The sequence below is a fragment of the Lagopus muta genome, chromosome 3 (assembly GCF_023343835.1).
Source record: "Lagopus muta isolate bLagMut1 chromosome 3, bLagMut1 primary, whole genome shotgun sequence".
In the NCBI taxonomy this organism is placed as follows: Eukaryota; Metazoa; Chordata; class Aves; order Galliformes; family Phasianidae; genus Lagopus; species Lagopus muta.
In genome coordinates this window covers 39,402,097-39,411,738 of record NC_064435.1, presented here as the reverse complement: position 1 = coordinate 39,411,738, position 9,642 = coordinate 39,402,097, and the positions used below count along the sequence as shown (strand labels likewise).

The window sequence follows — 9,642 nt, the reverse complement described above, 5'->3', positions numbered from 1 at the left end:
GTCGATATCTGCACATGCTCCCTGCATGTGCAGAGAAGTTTAGCTTATTTAGAATTTTCTAGCTTTCTACCCAGGAAATTATTGTACAGCACAAACATGCATACAAATAAAAACAAGGAGAGAGGCGGAGAGAGATGAAAGAGAGACAAGCAGATACGAAGTATTTACTAATGAGTTCTGGCACTATCCCTTGCCTGGATATAGCTTCATTATTTGTGATGTGATTATGTTCATTACATCCATAGATTTTCATGAAATTATAAAATAGTTCTAGCTGGAAGGAGCCTTTATTTTCCACAAGAATACCTTGTTAAAGTGATGAGGAAAGAAGCACAAGCCAACAAACTTCATCCCAGCATGAAGCATTTCTAAAGAAATAAGAGGGGTAATGAGATTTGTGTTTTAAGAGTGGGGAATGAGATAGGTTTAAAAGAATAGTTTATTTGCAACATGTAAATCAGCACACATCTCTTATTTAAAACACACAATATATAAGTACATTAAGTATGATCACTATCATAATTTTTTTAATCTTCCTCCAAAACAGTTTTGTAACAGCCTAATACACAGATCATATAACTAGATAGACTGATATGGATTCTCAAACACTTTTCAAACAGAATTGGATATTGAATAGCCTTTCCCTTTCATGATGAAATTATATCAGTGTTCTGAGAATTTACAGACGTTACTCTTGGAGGCCAAAAAAAGTAGCCTTTCAGCCAGTGATGACATGTATCAACACAAGGATTAGTAAGCAAAATATGCATAGAAAATACAATCTTGCTTAGTAATATATTACATGAATTGAGAATAAGAATTCTTTTCTATATGATTACAATTTACCAAAATTGCTTGCATTCTTAATCATTATACTTAGTCTTTTTCTACTGGGGGATAAGGGACAAGTGAATGGGGAGAAAAGAAAGAAGGATGAGGACAGAATTTCAAGATTAAATTCAACAGGATCCAAAGTCAAATGGCATTGATGAAGTAGTTCTGATCTGTCATTTATTTAGAACCATGGCACTAGGTAAGAATGACTTTTGTGGAGTTAAATCAGTGGATCTGAAGGATATAGTATGGAATTTTTGGTGAGCATTCTATACAATGTTTTTTTAATAAGTTTAAAAAAAAAAAGAAAAGAAAAAGATCTAGTAACTGGAACTACTAAATTGATGTAGTTTTTAAGTATAAAAACATCAAAGAAATCACACATGCATTTATGCATGCTCAATACAAGGGAGAAAGAGAAAGGTTTAGAAAAGAATAAGAGAACTAGTGGGCAGGAGAGAGATCAGGTAGAGGATTTAGATCACTGGGGCATGAAATTGGATTAGGATACCAGATTAGCATCTGCAGCAAGGAGAGAGAGGACAAGCAAAAAGAGTAAAGTTACTTAACATGTTGTCAATTTTCTCTTGGAAGAAGCTGGTTGGGTCTTGCGCAAAGAGAGAAATGCACTCATCCTTCAAATCTGCCTTTTATCCAGCATCTATGTCCTGAAAGAGTCAAACGTGTAGAGGATAAATAGGGTTTGGGACTAGGAATTTGACAAAAAGCTTAAGAGCAAATGCAGCAAGGTCACTCAATTTTGAGTTTTCTCTCTCAGGGAGAGAAAATACTTACAAGAGGTGAATTTGTAATGACTTTAGCCAGATGGTGCTTAATGAAGAGGGTAGTAAAAAAAAGATCAACAGGACAAAATTACTGTTCTAACAACAAAGGTTGAAAAAGTGAAAGCTAGTAAAGGAGTTTAGAGAAAAAATACAATTCATTAACAACGATGAGCTGGTGGTAGATCTAAAGAAAGGATCTGAAGAGTATTCATAGGCAAATGAAAGGTTAAGATAGAAAGAACTGAATCATTAAGGGTAAAAGATGGAAATGCTAGGTGAGAAAAATTTTACTAAGAAGTCATTTTAAGTAGAGATATTTCTCATCTACTGGTAAAGAAATGTAGTCAAGGAAACAAGTCAGTTCACAGATCTGTACTACCCACTTGAAAGCTAAAAATTACTACTGAGATACTAATTGGAAGATGAGGATAGAAGAAAAGGACAAATAATGAAAAAAAAAAAAAGCTATTACTATTAGTGTTTCTGAGTTGGTTACATAGTTTTAAAAACCAGAGTGTAAAGGAGGACAAGGCAACATTACAGAGACACGCATGAATGATACAGGATATAATGGCAGAAATTAATAAATTAAAGAGATCACTGAGTACTGAAAATGTGAGTGGCCAGTTAGCTACTTAATAGAGAATTTTACAGCAAATGGTAATTTCATCATCACAAACAATTCAACTGCCACTGCATCATAAATTATCATTTTGCTTGCTCAGTAGAAAGTTCAGTAGTCTGTGACTGTAAAGCTTACTATGCACTGAAGATGAACCATGCAGTGATTGAACTATGAATTTAACAGAAACTGATAGTTTAAAAGTTAGGTGGATGATAGTCCAGCCCCAAATACTGCGGTCACAAACCTAATTTCATTAGGACTCTTAAAAAAAAAATAAAAAAAATCTGCCCTATTCTTTAAAAACTGGAAGATTGAGTTGGTCTATAGAATCGTAGACATCTAAAGCTTCTTTGCCACATCACAGGCAAAATGATGCATAGTATTTCTCAAAGAATACATAAGTATTTTTAAGTGCTAGAAAATATTATCTATATTAAATAATATAAATTATATTTCAGTACATTTTCATTTTGACTTAGGCCATCTTACGTATACTTGATGTCCCCACAAGTACTGAAAGACAGTTTTTGTCACCTGAGAAATTTTTCTAAGGAAAGATCTTTTATCTGAACATTCCACCAAATCACTTCTCTACAGGAGGATGTAAAATGGTTGTACATGAACACTCTAGTAGTTACTGAAACTGGTGTTGCTGGTTCATGCTATCATATGCATGATGTTATGGATTTTTATTTTATGGTTCCTTTTAAGCTGGAAACACAGATTTCTTGTACAAATCCAGCATTTATGCCTTGGAAGCTTGGCATTTTTAGGGATAGGTATTCACAAGGACAACCTGTAATAGTTTGTGTTTGGCTACCCTCTGCTTAAGAGAGAAAGATAAGGTCATTCAGAACCTTGTTAAAAAAGACACTAAACTGTAGGAGTTCAGAACTGTTAGACTAGCTTAGGCACTTGCCAGGTACATTCTGTAAAAAGGATATAAGGTCTGGTCTTTTACTGCTAGCTTTCTCTACTGTTACTCTTTAAACTTGTAGAATAGTTTATAATGTTAGTTTGAACAACTGTTCATAAATATCCAAAAAAAAAAAACCAAAAACACCCCAGTAACTACATACTAACCTATATAGCATGTTAAATTTTAACAGAGAAACAAAATAATACATGTGAAACTGTATTTTTTTAATCCACTCTATTTTGTAAAAGCAGATACACATGGATATTTGTGATTTTTTTTTTTTAAGTTCAATGCTTCATAACTGTTCTCATGAGCTAATTATAAATCCTGTGGATGTGCATGTTTTCTAATTGCTCTAAATGATTTGCAATTGCTGGGAGATCACCTTATTTTACAGCTTATACTTGGTGTCATGGTTACTGGCTAAGACAGTGAAAGCTGCCAAATTTTCTTACTTAAACAGGAAAAGCAAAAGTATGCAGCACCTATAAGTGAATAACTATCCATTACTTACTGCAAATATATGCACACAAATTTGCATCCACATACATATTAGAGCTTTTAAAATGCATTTTCTTTGGTAGATATGATAGTAAAAATATATTTTGTAAGTTTTTACACTAGTTACAATTTTTTTTTTTTTACAATTTTTTTTTTTGTTCTTTTGCCAATGATTATCATTTACCTATTTGTTAGCAGGATACGTTGCTCCTACACATTATCTGCCAAATTGTCTGGCATTTTCCCTGTCACAGTGAGACTCAAAATCTGCTAGTTAATTTTTGTGGAGCTGGCACCTATGGGTATTTGCCTGTAAAAATATAATTGCTTCCTTCCTTCACTTATTTATTTCCTGACTTTAATGGTTTTGCTTAAAACATTAATGTAAGTGCCAGAAAAAGTTATTACTTGAATTGAAAACTCCATGACCTGGAGATTCAAAATATTAAAAAGACATGAATTTTTATAGAATGTGAAAAGGACTTTTGCCTACCTTTTAATTCATTCATTCCTATCCTGGTAGTTTGTAACATAATTTAGAAGGTAAAGGTGACTTATCCACCTCCTGTCACTTTCAGTCTCTTCTAAACCTTGGGATACAGCACTACAAATTCTTCTGCTGTTTGATTGGCACAGTCATAGAATAAGAGTGTTAGATTGAGGTATGTGTTCAAAGGAGAAAAATTACTCAGCCACGTAAAAGTCTTAATGTACTTTCTGCCTGGGGGTTTTGCTAGTTTGTTTGAAATCTATAGATGACTCTTCTTTCTTGGGACTGAATTTTATATCTCTTTTTGTTCTGTTCTCATTTCAGCATTTAAACACATTTCCTTTTATTGCTGTTGTTTGCAAGGAATTTAGAGAAGTGTGTACATGCCAATGAAATGAGGCTAACAGCCCCACAGGCCTGCTGCTTGCCATGCAGAGGAAGTCTGGGGGGCTTGTAAGCTTCATAGCCCATTGAAAGAAATCTTGGTGTGAGAAACAAAAACACAAAGAACAGGAAAACACACACAAAAAAGTTAAAAGGCTGCATAGTAAGGCTGGAAGCAGGCTGAGCAATGACTACCATCTTGTACCACCCAACTGGGGCGGTAAGCAGGAGAAGGAATGGGGGATTTGCAGATCAGAAAAATGTGAGGGAAATGACAGACCAGTCGAACAGGTAGAAAGGTCTGATCTACAAGAATGAAGGCCACTTGTCTCCGGAAGGTGAGAGGAATCTATGGCAGTTCAAATCTCTGCTGCTCTAGATAAGGGTCCCCACAAGGAGGAGAGAAAGTTTGTAGGGCACCAACATTTAGGGAAAAAAAGTTGAATGTGAGAGCCACAGTAAAACAGTGATGTCTTTCAAGCTGTCTTTCTTCCACAAAATATCAACACTTACTTTTGAGCTCTTGCACAGGTGGACTCAGCAGTAACATTTTCAACAGCTCCTTCCTGGCTGGCTCCTGCACTGCAGATGATTTCCAGCCTATGACAGCTCCACAGGCCACAGTCAGTTCCTATTCTGCAGAACTGCCCAAAGCAAACAACCTGCTTTTAACAAACAAACAATGTTTAACTTCTGTTAAAAACATCCTTAAGTAAGGCTAATAAATATTCTCTCCCAATCTTCTCTAAGATGAGGTTTCATTAGCCAGCACAGGCTCAGGACCTCAGAATGAACTACTGCTTACAAGAAAACCAGAAACATTTCAGACTGATTATTCAGAATGTTCAGCTGTATTTCAAAGAGTTGCAACTTCCCTGGCACGAGCGCCAGAGTGGTTTTAGCTGAAATACAAAACAAAGAGAAGAAATGCCACTTAAAATTATGCCAGTTGCAACATGTTAGAATTGTTAAATATCCGTTATTTCTCTGTAAGTTCTACAATGATTTAACATTAGTACATTTTGAATAAGAGATGTGAAGGTAAACGTTTCCACTTCTCACACAAAGAGGAAAATTCTGCTGTCTGATGTGGGTGATCTCTTACTGGCATTATACAGTTTTTTACTTTTCATTTATGAGATCCAGGCCTCTATTTGATGTTGGAATTCACATTTTCCTTGATCTATGAGAAACTTTCATGTATGTTTTTCCATTATTCACCAACTGTCTTGTAATATATGTGTGTTCTTTTTTATTTATGGGATCAAGGTGTTAAATCACACTCCTTGCAATGCCTGTTTTTCCTTTTGCCTCACTTCCCTAAGTGCTAACTCTTAAGGACTACACGCATGAAAAGAAACTGACTTCCTTGTAGGCCATGACCTTTCATGCATAATATAAATTCACATATTATGGTTATAACATAGTTATAGTTATTCAAAAGTACTGCAGAGAGCTATTTGACATCACTGTATATATGTAAGGGCAAAGGGAATTGAGCTACAAAGAGAACCAACTGTTTTTATTAATGCACAATTTCATAACTAATCATTTTGTTGAAGCATAACACACATCTTGGGAAGTAATATATTTGTGCAAGACATTTGTAAATATAACTATGCATAAACGCTTGACTTCAAAGCATTCCTACTAGAGAATGACCATATTTTAACAAAATGCTCGTCTTTTTGTTAGAAATAGTTGTATTTGAGGGAAGAAGTGTATTACAAGGTATGCTCCTGAATATGAGCATACCTCACTTTTCCAGGCTGAAAATCATGAAGTTAATTAAACAAAGTCCGTAGATGAATTCGTCAGGGACTTGATTTTTACTATCATTTAGTGCTAGAAAACCGTTGTTTTGCAAAAAAAAGTAAAATACTCTTAAGTTTAAGCTTTTGCATTCACATTAGATTGAAAACAGCAGCTTCAAGACCAAGAATAATGCTTCTGTGCATCCTCCTATATACATAAAATTAAATTATGTTTGAAGTTATATAGAGATTCTTCTTGCACTGAGGTTGAAAGACTTTCGGGAGAAGGGTGAGCAGAGCATCAGTTAGCATGGCGGATGCTATGCATGCATGACAGGCAAAAATATGATAACCCTCAAATTTACTGAGACTGCTAATTAGGACTGTTAAGTATAGCCTATAACATGCAATATTCTTAGCTTAGAAGCAAGTCTGATGGTCCCACTAATTTTAATAACCTTCTGCTTAAAGTCACTGATTATTTGCTTAGAAAGATCTCTTCTGTTTGTGAACGTTCAGGTCTCTGCAGAGCTTTCTATACTCCAGACTGACCAGCCCCAGTTCTCTCAGTCTGTCCTCATAGGAGAGGTGTTCCATCCCTTGGATCATTTTCGCAGAGTGGAGGGACAGTATCACCTCCCTTCACCTGCTGGCCACACATCTTTTAATGCAGCCCAGGATTCAGTTGGCCTTCTGAGTGGTGAGGGCATATTGCTGGCTCATGTCAAGCTTACCACCCACCAGTACGCCCAGGTTCTTTTCAGCAGGGCTGTGCTTAATCATTTCAGCCCCAGCTTGTATTGGTAGCAGAGGTTTGCTCAACCCAAGACCTTGCACCTGGGTTTAGTGAACCTCATGAGATTCTACCAGGCCCACTGCTTGAGCCAGTCTAGATCCCTCCAGATGGCACCCTGTCTCTCAGGTATGTCAACTACACCCCACAGCTTGGTTTCATCATCTGCAAACTTGCTGAGGGTACACTCAACCCCACTGCTGATGCAATTGATGAAGATATTAAAGAACCTAGGTCCTAGCACTGATCTGCGAGGGATACCATTGATCACTGATCTCCATCCAGACAGAGAGCCACTGACCAGCATGCTCTAAATTTGATCCTGCAACCAGTTTTTTTTTAATCCATCGAACAGTCCCCCCATCAAATCCTTATCTTTCAAATTTGGAAAGTATGATATTGTGGCGTACCATGTCAAAGGCCTTACTGAAGTCCAGATAGATGACATCAGTGTCTCTTTCCTTATCCATTGATGCAGTTATTCACCTGATAAGTATCAGAGTTGTGATCTTGGGATCTTCATTTAATAAGATACCAGTTGACTTAAAAAACAAACTTTTTCCATTTGCTTATCCAGCACTGAAATTAAAGTAGTGCATTGTTGTTTTTTCTGTTAATGGTAATTTAGCATTTCTATTTTCAAGAAACACATTACACCTTGAAAATTAATATCTTGTTGTTGATAAGCGGAGCAACAACAAAAGAACTGCCCTTACCATTACACTTTTTAGTTAATCTACATACAAAGGCTTGACTATCTCATGGGATAACATTAGCAAAGTTCTGCTCTGTCTAGCAAGAGCACCAAACAAACAAGTTAAAACTGAGAAAACAAAATAAGTTAGCAATATATGGCTATTCAACGTGGCTATTATGCTTTCTACCCTAAAGTCCTCAGAGATAATAAATAATTTCCAAATGGAAACATAGCCTCCATTGTACCTTAAGTCTACACTACACAGAAGTGTTCTGTCACAATGTTTTAATCCTCTACCCTCAGAAAACTTGAAGCTGATACTATTTGAATATAAATTCAGAATTCTACTCTGCTGTTCGCAATCCCTGGGAACATCGTCATTCACATTTGCAATACTAATAAAACTCAGAAATTTGATTAAAGATGGTGTAATCCCTTTGTCTTCTGATATATAAAGCTTACATTTCAAACAGTAAATAGAAAAACACGCTTTGAAACAACCATAATGTTATTTCAATAAATCAAAACACGGTGCTTGTAAAATGGAGAAAAGTTGAAGAGACAGAGTGACTAATCTCCACTGAAGAAACAGTTGCTTCAGATGTATGCTCTGCTGAATTTGCAGTATTCTTGGCAAACGCATATGCAGTCTGAAAACTGAAAATAAAGATCTGCTTATAGTCAGTACTAACCTATTTCCCTTCTCCTTACCCCTGGTACTCACTGTTCATTACAGCAGATCAAGAGTTTCAACTTCTGTAAATTTTAGCTCAAAAGACAAATCATTTACCCCTGCCATTTCCATCCTTACAGCTTTACTGATTTTACCTTAGAATTACTTATAGATGCTATAGGCCAGCTACCACCAGACATGTTTTTCTTATTAGATTTTAACAGGAAGTGCTAAAACATCTGTAGCTGATAACGCTACTTAAAACCAGCCATGGCCTTCTACTGTCAGAATCCACAGGCAAGACTGATATTGTACATGCATGATGTTCATACAAGTATTTCAAAGGATATTTAGCACAAACAAATAAACCACAGCTTCCATAGCTGTTGATTTATGATTTCTCATTCCCCTGATTACTTTACTTGAAGAACCACTAGCTATTTATCTTTAGTAATGGGTGTGAAGAGATGGACAACTGATTTCTCTTACTTGCAAGTAGTGGAATGGTTCAGATTCTCCTTTGAAGAAAACAATTGTGCTATTAGAAGCTAGGTTTCATTCACTGAACCATGACCACAGAAACAAAGAAGGAAGTGAGAAACCGAAACCAGAACCAGAACACGAGCTCCTTACTCTTAGAAGGTCTCAGGTAGGCAGTGATAACTTTACCTCCACTGCCAACCCTTAAATGAGATCTGGGAAGGCATGGATCCTGGCTCTACCCCTTTCAGTCACTCAGGGACATTGCATGCACCTGAGTTCCCTGGATTGGCCCTGCCTTCCCATCAGGTGCTCCATCACTTGCAGGCCATGACCCACAATTTCTACTACACCTACCAAGGGAACGTCACAATGTTGCTCGTAATACACAATTTCTGTTTTCAGTTAGACAGTAAAATGCACATGACAGTCTTTCATGCTCAAAGACATAATTTTCCACCAGCTACTGGATTTTGCTGCTTAAATCTAAGTACAGTCCTTGCTTCGGAAACTAAATTAGGAACAATGTGGTTTTATGAAAGAATATATATATATATATATATATATATATATATATATATATATATATATATAAAACTGCATTATATATCAAAATAATGACAAACAAAGTTTACACATGAAGAGGAGGCTCAAGTGTGACCTTATCACTCTCTACAAGCTCCTGAAAAGAGGATGTGATGAGGTAG

At 36.1% G+C, this 9,642-nt stretch overlaps 1 long non-coding RNA gene across 1 annotated transcript; it reads right to left on the bottom strand.

The window, feature by feature from the left end:
* Window positions 1-465: 465 nt before the first annotated feature.
* Window positions 466-9,098, bottom strand: LOC125691323 (uncharacterized). The gene is made up of 3 exons (XR_007376089.1): window positions 8,945-9,098; window positions 5,052-5,182; window positions 466-1,502 (listed from the first exon to the last, which is right to left on the bottom strand). It is a non-coding gene; the product is annotated as an uncharacterized LOC125691323 (long non-coding RNA).
* Between the last annotated feature and the right edge of the window lie 544 nt (window positions 9,099-9,642).